We start from the raw sequence: 15,730 nt of genomic DNA on the forward strand, positions 1-15,730 counted from the left end.
GCTGCCCATGGTTGCTCGGGGGTGGGGGTGGTGGGAGACATGAGTGGGGGCCTGGTGGAGGGTGCCCCTGCACTGCTGGGGGGTGGTGGTGATAGGGGACATGGGTGGGGGCCTGGTGGAGGCTGCCCCTGCACTGCTGGGGGGTGGGGGTGGTGGGAGACATGAGTGGGGCCCTGGTGGAGGCTGCCCCTGGTGGCTGGGGGGTGGGGGTGGTGGGAGACATGAGTGGGGGCCTGGTGGAGGGTGCCCCTGCACTGCTGGGGGGTGGGGGTGATAGGGGACATGGGTGGGGGCCTGGTGGAGGCTGCCCCTGGTGGCTGGGGGGTGGAGGTGGTGGGAGACATGAGTGGGGGCCTGGTGGAGGGTGCCCCTGCACTGCTGGGGGGTGGGGGTGATAGGGGACATGGGTGGGGGCCTGGTGGAGGCTGCCCCTGCACTGCAGGGGGTTGGGGGTGGTGGGAGACATGAGTGGGGGCCTGGTGGAGGGTGCCCCTGCACTGCTGGGGGGTGGGGGTGGTGGGAGACATGAGTGGGGGCCTGGTGGAGGGTGCCCCTGCACTGCTGGGGGGTGGGGGTTGTGGGAGACATGGGTGGGAGCCTGGTGGGGGCTGCCCATGGTTGCTGGGGGGTGGTGGGAGACATGCGTGGGGGCTGGGGGAGGCTGCCCCTGGTGGCTGGGGGATGGGGGTGGTGGGAGACATGAGTGGGGGCCTGGTGGAGGGTGCCCCTGCACTGCTGGGGGGTGGGGGTGGTGGGAGACATGGGTGGGAGCCTGGTGGGGGCTGCCCATGGTTGCTGGGGGGTGGGGGTGGTGGGAGACATGAGTGGGGGCCTGGTGGAGGCTGCCCCTGGTGGCTGGGGGGTGGGGGTGGTGGGAGACATGAGTGGGGGCCTGGTGGAGGGTGCCCCTGCACTGCTGGGGGGTGGTGGTGATAGGGGACATGGGTGGGGGCCTGGTGGAGGCTGCCCATGCACTGCTGGGGGGTGGGGGTGGTGGGAGACATGAGTGGGGGCCTGGTGGAGGCTACCCCTGCACTGCTGGGGGGTGGGGGTGGTGGGAGACATGAGTGGGGGCCTGGTGGAGGGTGCCCCTGCTGGCTGGGGGGTGGGGGTGGTGGGAGACATGATTGGGGGCCTGGTGGAGGGTGCCCCTGGATGCTGGGGGGCGGGGGGGGTGGGAGACATGAGTGGGGGCCTGGTGGAGGGTGCCCCTGCTGGCTGGGGGGTGGGGGTGGTGGGAGACATGAGTGGGGGCCTGGTGGAGGGTGCCCCTGCTGGCTGGGGGGTGGGGGTGGTGGGAGACATGAGTGGGGGCCTGGTGGAGGGTGCCCCTGCACTGCTGGGGGGTGGGGGTGGTGGGAGACATGGGTGGGAGCCTGGTGGGGGCTGCCCATGGTTGCTGGGGAGTGGGGGTGGTGGAAGACATGAGTGGGGGCCTGGTGGAGGCTGCCCCTGGTGGCTGGGGGATGGGGGTGGTGGGAGACATGAGTGGGGGCCTGGTGGAGGGTGCCCCTGCACTGCTGGGGGGTGGGGGTGGTGGGAGACATGGGTGGGAGCCTGGTGGGGGCTGCCCATAGTTGCTGGGGGGTGTGGGTGGTGGGAGACATGAGTGGGGGCCTGGTGGAGGCTGCCCCTGGTGGCTGGGGGGTGGGGGTGGTGGGAGACATGAGTGGGGGCCTGGTGGAGGGTGCCCCTGCACTGCTGGGGGGTGTTGGTGATAGGGGACATGGGTGGGGGCCTGGTGGAGGCTGCCCATGCACTGCTGGGGGGTGGGGGTGGTGGGAGACATGAGTGGGGGCCTGGTGGAGGCTGCCCCTGCACTGCTGGGGGGTGGGGGTGGTGGGAGACATGAGTGGGGGCCTGGTGGAGGGTGCCCCTGCTGGCTGGGGGGTGGGGGTGGTGGGAGACATGATTGGGGGCCTGGTGGAGGGTGCCCCTGGATGCTGGGGGGTGGGGGGGTGGGAGACATGAGTGGGGGCCTGGTGGAGGGTGCCCCTGCTGGCTGGGGGGTGGGGGTGGTGGGAGACATGAGTGGGGGCCTGGTGAAGGGTGCCCCTGCTGGCTGGGGGGTGGGGGTGGTGGGAGACATGAGTGGGGGCCTGGTGGAGGGTGCCCCTGCACTGCTGGGGGGTGGGGGTGGTGGGAGACATGGGTGGGAGCCTGGTGGGGGCTGCCCATGGTTGCTGGGGAGTGGGGGTGGTGTAAGATATGAGTGGGGGCCTGGTGGAGGCTGCCCCTGGTGGCTGGGGGATGGGGGTGGTGGGAGACATGAGTGGGGGCCTGGTGGAGGGTGCCCCTGCACTGCTGGGGGGTGGGGGTGGTGGGAGACATGGGTGGGAGCCTGGTGGGGGCTGCCCATGGTTGCTGGGGGGTGGGGGTGGTGGGAGACATGAGTGGGGGCCTGGTGGAGGCTGCCCCTGGTGGCTGGGGGGTGGGGGTGGTGGGAGACATGAGTGGGGGCCTGGTGGAGGGTGCCCCTGCACTGCTGGGGGGTGGTGGTGTTAGGGGACATGGGTGGGGGCCTGGTGGAGGCTGCCCATGCACTGCTGGGGGGTGGGGGTGGTGGGAGACATGAGTGGGGGCCTGGTGGAGGCTGCCCCTGCACTGCTGGGGGGTGGGGGTGGTGGGAGACATGAGTGGGGGCCTGGTGGAGGGTGCCCCTGCTGGCTGGGGGGTGGGGGGGTGGGGGTGGTGGGAGACATGAGTGGGGGCCTGGTGGAGGGTGCCCCTGGATGCTGGGGGGTGGGGGGGTGGTAGACATGAGTGGGGGCCTGGTGGAGGGTGTCCTGCTGGCTGGGGGTTGGGGGTGGTGGGAGACATGAGTGGGGGCCTGGTGGAGGGTGCCCCTGCTGGCTGGGGGGTGGGGGTGGTCGGAGACATGAGTGGGGGCCTGGTGGAGGGTGCCCCTGGATGCTGGGGGTGGGGGGGTGGGAGACATGAGTGGGGGCCTGGTGGAGGGTGCCCCTGCTGGCTGGGGGTTGGGGGTGGTGGGAGACATGAGTGGGGGCCTGGTGGAGGGTGCCCCTGGATGCTGGGGGGTGGGGGGGGGTGGGAGACATGAGTGGGGGCCTGTTGGAGGGTGCCCCTGGATGCTGGGGGGTGGGGGGGTGGGAGACATGAGTGGGGGCCTAGTGGAGGCTGCCCCTGGATGCTGGGGGGTGGGGTGGGTGGGAGACATGAGTGGGGGCCTGGTGGAGGGTGCCCCTGCACTGCTGGGGGGTGGGGGTGGTGTGAGACATGAGTGGGGGCCTGGTGGAGGGTGCCCCTGCACTGCTGGGGGTGGGGGTGGTGGGAGACATGGTTGGGAGCCTGGTGGGGGCTGCCCATGGTTGCTGGGGGGTGGGGGTGGTGGGAGACATGAGTGGGGGCCTGGTGGAGGCTGCCCCTGGTGGCTGGGGGGTGGGGGTTGTGGGAGACATGAGTGGGGGCCTGGTGGAGGCTGCCCCTGCACTGCTGGGGGGTGGGGGTGGTGGGAGACATGAGTGGGGGCCTGGTGGAGGGTGCCCCTGCACTGCTGGGGGGTGGAGGTGGTGGGAGACATGAGTGGGGGCCTGGTGGAGGGTGCCCATGGTGGCTGGGGGGTGGGGGTGGGTGGGAGACATGAGTGGGGGCCTGGTGGAGGGTGCCCCTGCACTGCTGGGGGGTGGGGGTGGTGGGAGACATGAATGGGGGCCTGGTTGAGGGTGCCCATGGTGGCTGGGGGGTGGGGGTGGTGGGAGACATGAGTGGGGGCCTGGTGGAGGGTGCCCTTGTGGCTGGGGGGTGGGGGTGGTGGGAGACATGCATTGTTGATCAGTAGTGCAAGGTGACATGTGGGTTGGCTGGGGGGCATGCCCATGGTGGATGGGCTGCCTGCGGGACATGAGCAGGGGTGCAGGGTAGTCCCCCGTGGTGTGGTCTGCCTGCAGGGGCCGTGGAGGTTGTGGAGCGTACACCTGGGAGGACCCACACGGCCAATTCACGTGTAGTACTCCAGAGAACCCCTGAAATACACATACCCTGCTGAAATCGCGTGTGCAACTTCCCGCGCACCCCTGAAATACACGTACCCTGCTGAATTCGCGTGTGGAACTTCCCGCGCACCCCTGGAATACACGTACCCTGCTGAAATCGCGTGTGGAACTTCCCGCGCACCCATGCAATACACGTACCCTGCTGAAATCGCGTGTGGAACTTCCCGCGCACCCCAGAAATACACGTACCCTGCTTGCACGGGGCCAATCGCGTGTGGAACTTCCCGCGTGCCCCTGAAATACACGTACCCTGCTCGCACTGGGACAATCGCGTGTGGAACTTCCCGCGCACCCCTGAAATACACGTACCCTGATGAAATCGCGTGTGGAACTTCCCGCGCACCCATGGAATACACGTACCCTGCTCGCACTGGCCCATTCGCGTGTGGAACTTCCCGCGCACCCCTGAAATACACGTACCCTGCTTGCACGGGGCCAATCGCGTGTGGAACTTCCCGCGCACCCCTGAAATACACGTTCCCCGCTTGGCGTTTGCTGTTTGCCAGCCCGGTGAACTGGTCCAGGGTTAGCGCAGCCCTTTGCGATCATTTAGCGATTTTGATGGCTTTTCCTTGCGCGAGGGCGTTCTTGGGGGTGTTATTGGCGCTGCTGCAGGGTCGCTGCGATTCTCTGCGCCACGGCTGGTTTGGGAGCCTAAAATCCATGAATACGCTGTGCGGGGAAATCGGTTTTAGCGCACGTGCCTCGCGCAGTCAATCGCACGCGGACACTCTGCGCCAGCCGCTTGCGACACTTTTCTGCGAAATTCTATGAATTACCCTGTCTGTCTCTGCTTTAGGCAACATACACTTTTGCAACCTGCACAAGTCACCTACCCTTGAAAAGGTCTGCCTGTGCTCTTTCAAAAAGTGTATGCTTGTCATTCCTCACCACATTGTTTTTTCCGATTTCCACATGCTAGGTGCGTCTGTTTAGGCCGTGAGCGTAAAGCTCCTGTGTACCATGGCTCAGTGTTTGGCTTGTGATATTGCTTGTTTCGTAAAACACTACAATAAATGTGTGCTTTCCTAACTGCAAGAGTCGGGGGAATGTAGCGGAGCATTGCTTTTCTCAAAATTCATAGAAGCCATTGCCGTACCAAGCCAACCATGTCCAACACATACCTTTTTTTCAGTAATTTTCCCGCTTTCCCCCCAATCTATGGCGTTTTCCCCTACCTAGTTGTTGCCTGACCTACGCAAATCACCCCTTCCTAAACTTGGAATTTTGTCTACTTTTCAAAAATATATGCCTTTCTGTCCTCCAATTCGGCTTTCCTACCCTTTTCTTCCATTCCGTCCATGCATGTCAAATTGGCAAAAATGGCCAAAATCGCCTACCTCTCACAAAACAGTTGATAACCACATCAAAATAATTTGTTTTCGTTTCCACTCAACCTGTTCTTGAAAGCCAGGAAATTGGGGAATTCAGCACAGCAAACCATTTGTTCCTAGCTCTTACAAGTAAAAAACCACAGGCTTCTTTGTACATCACATTTATGGTCATGTTTTGAAAAAGCCCAACATTTTCGCCCTTTTTGCTTATTTTCTCTCACCCCCCCTACAGCAACTTAGGATTTCTGGGTGGTGTTTCGACCGCCTACATGTGGGAAAAAACTGAGCTAAATTTGGCCAAGATATCTTGTGTAACAAAAAAGTTACAAGGCCTTGAATGGCCACATACCGAAATCACCAAAAAAGGCCCTGGAACTGGGGGGAAATACCCATGGCAGTTAAAGGGTTAAATAACCTTGGTATTGTTCTAGGCTATCTTGGTAGCCTTGAACTTAAATATGCTGGACCATATTTGCTTTAATTTGGTTCCGGCTGGGTTTATTAAACCATTTCTTTTTGAAAATGTCTTTCTCGTGTTTTTCTCTGCGCGCCAAACCAGGTTTTGGTTCCTTTGTTCACCGTCCTTTGCGGGCTTCTGCACAGAAGCCCTCCTTAGGCGCCTGAAAGTCTGGGTAGTCAGGATGTGAGGGAGGGGTTTTAGGACCCCTTTTATGGTTTCCCTTGGTAACCCAAGTCACACTCCTGGTTGATTGGCCAGGTAATTGTCCCGGCGGGACAGCCACCCTGCCGTGTGATTGACAGCCAGGCTGTGTGAATGGGGGAAAACTGCATAAAAAGCAGGTCTGTGGGGCTGGAAAGGCAGAGTCGCCACTGGAACCGAAGAACCGAAGAGGAGTTGACACAGAGGACCCCTACCACAACTGAACCGCCCGGTGATGCCATGCTGCAGTTCCGAATCTTCGAACTCCAACAACAGAGAAGATCCTCCAGGAATCTTCTTCCCCTGAGCTGGTGGGACCAACCAGTTCACCCAAACTGCAAGCCAGGACCCCCCTCCTCTGGTCGAAAGGAGCTCACCTTTTATTAGTTGTTTTGCTCTGCTGCTGGTTTCTTCCCTGGGTAGTGCAGGACCCTCTAGTCTTCCTACTTTGTGTCAGTCTGACAGTCGATTCAGGAACCGTGAGCCTGCAAGAACTACCAGAAACATTCGCCTCAGCTACAGTTTCTTCTCCATTTAAAGGTATTGTGCAAATCCGGTTCTTCATTTCGTTCAGCCGTGGTGAAAGTGTGTGAAATCTTACTCCAGTCCAAGGGCTTGTCCTTCTCTTCTCTTTAAACTAACTTTTCTGCCAACCAACTCGTCCGGAACTCTTGGCAAAGACTTAACCGCAAACTACCCTGAACTCTGTGATCTTGAGCAAAAGACTTTTGTCCTATTGACTTTGGCCCTAAGCCTTTTTGATCTGATTCCAACACTGTAGTTCCTCTTTCTAGATTTTCCTGCTTACTTACCTGTTGGTGCTGTTCAATTTCTTCCTAACTTTGTCTTTCCCTCCCTTTTAAATTTGTGGAGTGCCATTTTGCTCCCACTTCATTTGTGAGCTTAACTTGTCTGGAACCTATTGGGAGTGGTGTGGTGTATCAAGAGTGTAATTTTTAAACTGCTTTACTTTAGTGAAATGTTTTACACCTGATGTGTAAATAAATGTATATTCTTTTACTCAGAAACCTTGAGTCAGTGTTTGTTTGATTCATAGTAATTGCTGTCCTTTGTGTACCTATCTGATACTGCTTACTTGCTCTTGAGATACGTCTGGCTGCTCAGCCATTGCTACCACTTTACTGTGTAGTACAGACTTGTTCCAAAGGTGAATTTGTACTGTCACTTGTAGTCTTAATTGTGTGTGGTGTTCCCAAATGGTACTGCATATAATTCTGCCTAACACTCCTGCTGCCTGGAAATTCCGCAACCGCTTTGCTTGGTCCCGCCAGCTTCTCTCTTGCATTTTGCTGTCAGCCTCCAGCATCCTTCAGAACCTGCATAAACGTTGCATTCTAGAGTCTACAGCGATTCAGATGCCACGCCGGTGATCCAGAGAGGTCTACCTGCACCCATCCATTTGTGCCACTGCTTCCAAAGCCAACTCCATTTCTACAAGAATGTCAGCATTTAAAGTTCCTGCCACCGTGATTAGTCCAGAAAATACTAGACCACTCACTATTGAAGCAATAGTCCAGTCTTGCTCTTGTCCTCTTCTTTGTCTCAGTATTGAGCTGAGGTTGGTGTGTGTGTGTATTAATAACATGAGGATGGGCTTCTCCAATTGGTCTCTTCTTCATCCCATTACTAAACTGATGTGACTTGGGGAATGTTTTACAGGCAGACCAGGGAAGCAGCTCACAATATCCTATGAATGTTTGTGGGACAGGGTGTTCATTATGAAAAGGAAATGGGGGGTGGCATGGTTCACCTAAGGATGTTCTCTCCCCACTCCCCAAGTTCCCTCCACCAAGGTGATCATCCCTTGCATATCCAGGGTTAGAATTCAAAAGTGATAGCCTTTCCCTGGCCAACCGAGGGGAGGATATAGAGGCAAAAGAAGTGAGGATGCCCTCAGGTTCCTAACAGTATCGAGGAAGATTTAGAAGCTGTTGTAGAGCTAATTCAGATGTTGGGCATCCCCCAGGCTCAGTAAGTCAGATTTCCTAATTTCACAATTGATACCAGCTCTGCTAGCTTTATACAGAGTTTGAATGAACAGAACAAGATAATTTATCATGGGGTGAATTTGAGAGAGATGAAAGGAAACAATTCTCTCCATATCACTCCATTCAAGATGCCAAAAAAGTGGCATATACCATGATGGCACAATCAGATGAATCGCTACGCCATTTAAATAGAATTCAATACAATGTTTGTTTACAGCCTGCAACAAGAAGTGGTCTCCAAGGCCGCTTGTGAATTCACGAGAGACCAGAGTATTACATGGATTCTTGAGCAGGCATCCAAAGTCTGTGAGATAATATCACATGAGGGTAGTAATAAGGAGTCAAATTCTTAGAAAATGAAAGAATCCGCCCCTGCAGTGTTAGAGTGTTAGAAATCAAATTTGGAAAAAGCCATTGGAGATTGCACAAATAAAGAATGACAAATCACATTACCAGAAGGGTGTGACCATGCAGGTAAATGCAACACCATCCCAAGTTACTGCATTCCAAACAATAGACCCCATCCAGCGTGACACTTACATTAGACCTAGGTATCTTGGTTGTTTGCCAAAAGGTGGGGTTTTCCTAACATATGGTAGGACCTAATAACACCCAAAGTAAAATGCATAAAGGCTTTACCAGGCATTGGGGACCCACAGTGGGCTTAACCCTGCTAAAGTGGTATATGGCAAACAGACAGGGCCAAAACAAAAACCCACAAGAGGGGAGTGTGGTTAAATTAAAATGTAATCAAATTGTTTGGGTATGTGAGGATGAGAAAGGGGAAAACAGAAATACACAGGAAGAACCCAAAGAGCAAAGGGTCCCAAAACAATTTAAAAAGAGCATGTGATATGAAATGAATGAAATAGTAGGTGAAAATAGAAAAAACAATGTAATGTTTTCATTGCCTGATAATTCTAAAAGTGATCATATCACCATTTAAATAAACATGTACAAAAGACATGTGTAGATGAGTCCCCTTGGGAATATTTTGAGCCACAGATGTTTCAAGAGGCAGAGTTTACAGGTATGGTACAAGAGACAGGTCATTTTTAAACATAAAATGCTGATGTTCTGCCACATACTGCAAATGAAGACACATGCTCTAGAGTGGAGGTAAGTGAAGGAAATCAAAATAATGACATAAAAGTAGAAAGGGAATGGGATAAGATTACAGGTGACTGCATATAAAAGGGGGGGGCAACCAGTGTCAAAGCTCCTAATGAATTGTCAGGACAGAAAAATAAACAGAAACATTAAAAAAGAGATTACAAAAAGGGGGGTAAAATGTCATTTTATGTGCTCCATTGCTTCGCAAGAAGTCAGGCCGGCCTAAAGAAAATAAGCCCTGACATTAGCACCAGTTCCCACTTCCTTTGCATACTTGCAGAATGTGAAGACAGGTATTACGCACCTGTTACCATTGAAGAGAAATGTAATGTTGTTGCAATGGTGCACACAGGCATGCAGGCAACAGTGATGTCAAGAAAATTATTGGACAGCATAAATGAAGTGAAATCTCCCACAAGACATGCTAAAATTGAGAGGTCCTGTGCACAATTTCAATGGGAATGAAATACCTGTGGAAGGTGCCACTGAAGTTGACATGAAGGTAGGAAAACATAGACTGAGCAATAGGTGGTGGTCAATAGGCCATTCCTTCTAGGAACAAATTGTCTCAAGAGACTGTCACCCCTTATTGATGGGGTACATGCGGTACTATGGTCTTCGGCCAAATATCTCTTGAAACCTAACAAAGTGATGAACCAAGTTAGCAATGCAAAAATCTGCCACACCATTGCATTGTCAGAGAGAGTAGTGGAATTGTATCTTCAAAATGGCTGTGTACCTAGCGTCACTGTCATTCTCATATGTCAGGGTGAAATACAAGGAGAAAAAGAAGAGCAGTCATTTAAGATTCACTTGGACCCCAAGAAAAACTGGCAAACACAGATAGATGAAAACACATTGCGGTTTTATCTAAGTGATGAAGACTGTAAGCAAAGTGAGGTCTCAGAGTTAGAGCATGAAAGATATATTTCAACAATTACAGAAATACATGAGGGAAGATCAAGCCTGGATACCTGTGCATGTGAATGGAGATCCTGAAATGATTTAAGTAATGTTGTCTCAAGAGCAAGAAAGGAGTTTCAATAATGAGAATGTGTTCAAAGAAATTCTTGACAGAGAAGAGATACCAAATTTTAAAATAAAAAATCAACACATTTTTGGTTTAGATGGCCGTGATTTGGGACAAAGAATCGTGGAAAGATGCATGTGTATGTTTTTAGATTTCTTGAATCAAAAAGTATGGTCTAGACTGGGTGGAGCAGCACCTGAATTTGAGGACAGGAGGCACACCTACCATTGTGCACAAATAATGCCATGTGTAATTGAGCTACAAGTAAAGAAGGATGTTACTATTTCTGCTTTCATAAGGCATTTCACAAGAATCCATGAGACTGCAGGGCCTGAAATGTGAATATACACCTTTGGTGGAAGTTGGGTATGGTCCCATTCAGATTCTGGTCCATAACAAAGGATGTCAGGATGTTCACATGGAAGAAGAGACACCATTGGGGATGGCAATGCAAGAATTACACTACACTGCTGATTCAAACATCCCAGTCATTGGGAATATTCCTGAAAGTTATGTCATCTCACAGGGTGAACTACCTGAGTCTTAAGATTCTACACCAAAGGGGATTTTTTTAATTCAGTTATTCTACCCTTATGAACCGAAGGATGTGATTTGTTGTCATGAGGACGTTTGCATCCTAGATGAAGGTAGATGAACATGAGAAGGACAAACACCAAATTGAAGAAGGGGCTGAAATGCCAAGATACTTGAGGGGGGCTTCTCCTCTCTCCAAGGAGATACTGCCACACAGTTATAAGAAAGTACAGAAGTTCCTCCTTTAGAGGTTTTCCCAGAATTATCCAAGAAGGTAGAGGAGCTAATTCAAGCTGCAGATGCTTGCATCAATGTAGAAGAGAAAGACCAGTTGAGGAAAATATTCATGGAATTCAAAAAGGTATTTGCCAAATATGTCTATGATTGTGGGTGCACTGATTTGCATGTTGCTACACTGCAAGAAGGATATGGTAAGGAGCCTGCATGTGTGCGACAATATAGGCTACCTTTGGCCTGTTTAGAATGCTTGGCAGAAATAATCACAAATTTAGAGTCAACAGGAATCATTAGACCCATCCACAGTCCTTCAAATACGCCCATATTCGGTGTGCTGAAACCCAATGGTCAATGGAGTTTGTGTGGAGACTTGAGAGAACTAAATAAGAGGGCACCTGTGTCAAGGTGGCCACTTTTATTTATTGGCCTTGCACAGAGTGAAGGGTCAAAGGTATTTACCATGTTGGATCTAACAGCAGGGTACTGGTGTGTGCCCCTAGCCAAAGATATGCAAAATCTATTTGCCGTTTCATTTAATCGATAACAATATACATGAAATCATACTCCCTTTGGGTATATCAATAGTAGAAGTGAGTTTGGGATACTTCTGAACAAAGCACTCCCAGATGCAGCCAAGAGAGGAACTGCGATCTATGTGGATGATGTCCAGATCAAAAATAAAGACATAAAAAGCCACTTCAATGAAATTAGACATGTGTTTAGCCAGTTGCAAAAGGATGGGGCAAAAGTGTCATTGCACAAAGCGCAGTGGTGTAGGAAAATTGATCATTTTCTTGGGACATGAAGTGACCAAGCACGGGTTAAACCTGCAAAAGAAAAAGGTGGAAGCTATCTAAAAATTAAAAGATACCACAGATCTGAAGGGCTTGAAGTGTTTGTTAGGGATGACAATTTACAACAGGAAATGTATTGAATATTATGTAGAAATTACACAACCATTGTACAACCAACTACTGAAGTGGGAGATCCATGGACATGGGGAAAGGAACAATGTGAGGAAGTAGACAAATTGAAAAACTGTCTGATAAAAGCCCCATGATTAGCGTCTCCAAAGAAGAACCAAGATTTCTTTATAGAGATAGGGTTCACAGATCAGTGTATGTCAGCAGTCTTACATCAAACACATGATTAAAATAACAAAACCATTGCATATGCCAGCAAAGCATTATTACAAGTATAAACAGAATGTAGTGAATGTAAAACGAAACTCTAGACCATGGTCTGGGCACTGCAACATTTCCTCCCCATTATTCAGGGGGAGCCAGTGATTGTTGAAACTAATCATCAACCTCTGCAATTCTTGCAGAGTAAAAGGATCAGGTCAGAGAACGTAGCTCAGTCAAGTATCACATCATGGACGTTGGCTTTGCAGGGATTCCCAGTGGAAGTGAGATATGGGCAGAATAAAAGAGTCTGCTTGCTCAAGGGCTGGCAGACTTACATGCCTGTGCAGCCATGGGTGCCACTGATGATGCAGAGTTAGAACCCTGCATGCCTCTTTGAACCCTGCATGGAATCACGAAGGTCAGTGAATTGAACCGACAGACATCGACTCAAACTACCAATCAACATGTCACTTGCCGAACCAAACCAGTGGTAACCACGTTTTCAAATGACTCTGGTGAACCATCTAAAATGCACAAGCCAAACATCGCACTCGACGACACCAAGCTTGTGCTTCAAACCAATTTGCTGCTACAACCTGCCCAACTCGATGTGCCCGAACCTGGTTCAATCCACGCCACAGTACAGCACAAAGCCTGATTTGTGATGTCAAACTGCCAAACATTGGATTAATGTACTTTAAACTGACCGTGTCCCCTTGGATGTTAGTGACTGGATAAGGCCCTTTTGCACCTTTTTCACCAAAAGCATATAATCTTTTAAATTCCTTATTGCATTTCTTGCCTCTTTTTCCTCCATGCAGAAAATACAGAGTGCTGCTCCATTACATTCTGCATGTCTGTGTCTTTACTTTGCATGGGTGTGTTTTTATAGTGTTTTATAGTTATTTGTTGATTGTTGCCTTTAATTAAAGTGATATTTTATTGAACCTTGATTGGACATCCCTTTTCTTTTGAACTTTTGTATATTGCTGTTTGGGTTGGTACTGGATCACATTCACACCATTTCTGAGAGTGTTGCCTTCCTCCGGCGCACGTTATTCGAAAAGCCAAAGGAGGTAGAACTCTATACATGCCCCTTTATGATTGGGATCACTGTTGGTTTGTATGGGTTTAGGGGCTGAGTAGGTGGTCTAGCTACTACTCATCCTTTTACTCAGAAGTAATTTCGTCACAGTTCCTCTGAGAGCAGGCTTAAATACATTGAATGGGAACAAGCAGTGCAGAATGCAAAACATTTAATGGCCTTTGTAGTGTAAAACACTGTGAAAACTAGGGCTCTACCGAATAGCATGCACAGTATTCGGCCGAATATCGAATAGTTTGTCAACTATTCAGCCGAATCCAAATGTGAAGCCGAATAGTTGCTTTATTTAATAAATCATGTTCCAAACATCAAAAAACACACGTATTAAAAAAACATATGAAGCACCATTTTAAATGCAGTCTATACTTTTATTTCTCTTCATTGTAATTAATGTAGCATCTTTATTTAAAGTATCAAAGACAGAAATAAAGCAGATTTAACCAAAATGAAGAGACCAAATGTACAGAAGATTGTTGCATATTCAGTGCCAGTTAAAGTAGGAGGCTTTACACATGCAAAAAGGACTGCCTTTGTGAATCAGATGCATTGCATTCTCTATCCAGTTGCAAAGTCGATGCGGTCGAGTTTCAAAACTTCTTTGCAGCTCACAAACAAATGCATAAAATGGTTCATGTCAGCTCATGCAGGACACAAGTAAAGAGGACATCTGAAATGTGTGAACTCCATCTCACAACTATTCACCCCACCCAAACAAATGCTGCTCACTTTTCACTTATCCTAGCCACTATTTCTCACCAATACACAAAGATATGCAACTTATAATCCCTGATAAAATATCAGATAATGTTAAACTCAGGACTCAAGTCCGAAAAGGGCGGACTATGATGTACGCAATGGGAAGTGACATGACAGGAACTGAAAGTATCTATGGACATTTCTTTCAGTTTGTTTTTTCCAACTGAAAAAAGTGCACGTTGCATATAAACATTCACCAAAAGAAAAGATTGTTGCAGGCCACGTATAAAAGATGAGCGCATTTTTTGTCTAAGAATCTGTAGCAAAACATGCCTTAAAATGCAGATTACAATATAAGACATTTTTCAGCTGTGTGATAGCAATTTGTCTGGTCTAATTCTATTCAGTTTTGCAAACTGAAGTGTATATTTGCCTTTCTGAGTTCATGTTGCATTGTATTCAAATGAGAATGTCAAAGTATTCGGAAAGAGCCGAATAGCAAGAAACTATTCGGCCAGAGCGAATAGCTTTTTTTCAGCCGGAATTCGGCCGAATACTTACTCAAAGCCGAAGTTCGGTACACCACTAGTGACAAATGTATACTCTGCCTTTTTTATGAATAACAATGTAATGTTATGTTATTGGGTTTTGTACTGAACACCACTTCCATTTTCAAGGTCTCCCGATGATCACTTGCATGTGAAATGGAAAAACTGTAGGTGGGGCTTAGGAGGTAGAAGGAAAGTGTAAGGCGTTGTACTTAACTTTTGGCGTGTGTAGAACCAGGAACAACTGGCATCTGTGTTGGTATCCTCTGTAGGTATATTGTGAAATGCACCCCAGAGGAGTTTTGTGCAGGTGGGAGACTTGGCCGTTTTGGGGAGCATCTGTGTATTTTGACCAGTGTTTGGGTTAGGTAATGTTTGGGTGGCTGTGTTTTGTGTTACATTTGTTTCTTCTTGTTGTAAGTGATTTCAATCCGGCACACACCCAAGTCACATCCAGCATGTAGTGCGCGAATGAAACCCTTATTTATTTTATCTATATGTTCAATATTCTGAACGATACACCATTCATATCACACCCTTCTCCTGAGACCCCCCGAGTCACACTGAACCAGGAATCAGGCTGGTTTTCAAAGGTAAATATTTATTTATGTATTTCGAATTTAGATCACAATATATTTTAATAGGTAAACAACAATCACCAATGGGGTGACTGAACACTGAATAATGTCTTTAATGCACTAGGAGTCAAATAATGAACATAAAACCAAATGCAGCCCAGAAAAGAATACTGTTGTGTTGGTTTGGAACAGATGGCACTATGGTTAGGGGTTCCCCCTGAAACACCCCTCAACCCACCAATAGGCAATTTAAATAGAGGTGAGGAAAGAGCAGGAATTCAGGAATAACACAAATCAAACAGAATGTCAATCCCACCTTCCCCCTTCAAACACAAGAGAAAAACACAATTGACTTTTCATCTGTCAGGATGGCTTTGAAATTGTCTTTGGAATTGGCTGAGCAAAAACACTAAACGTAGTCAAAAATCCTTAAATTATTATAAATTCCTATGGGAGCCACTTCGAACAGATGCAAACAGTCACAAGCAATGATTTAGTCAGAAGAAAACATTTGAAATCTCAAAGTCCAAGTGGGAAATAATTTAAATGACAAATGACATCACAAAATGGGTGTATGGGCCGGCTTAACTAATCTTGCCCCTTTGAGCTGGGATTGGATCACAACTTAATCTCCGCCTTGCATTTGAGTGATTGGATCAAGGCCGGATGATGTCACATTTATGGTTTAGCTTTACAATCCTTAGAAACCTCCCCTTAGCCACTAGTACCAAAATCATATTTTATC

This window comes from Ambystoma mexicanum, chromosome 5q (assembly GCF_040938575.1).
Source record: "Ambystoma mexicanum isolate Mex_15411 chromosome 5q, UKY_AmexF1_1, whole genome shotgun sequence".
Taxonomy (NCBI): Eukaryota; Metazoa; Chordata; class Amphibia; order Caudata; family Ambystomatidae; genus Ambystoma; species Ambystoma mexicanum.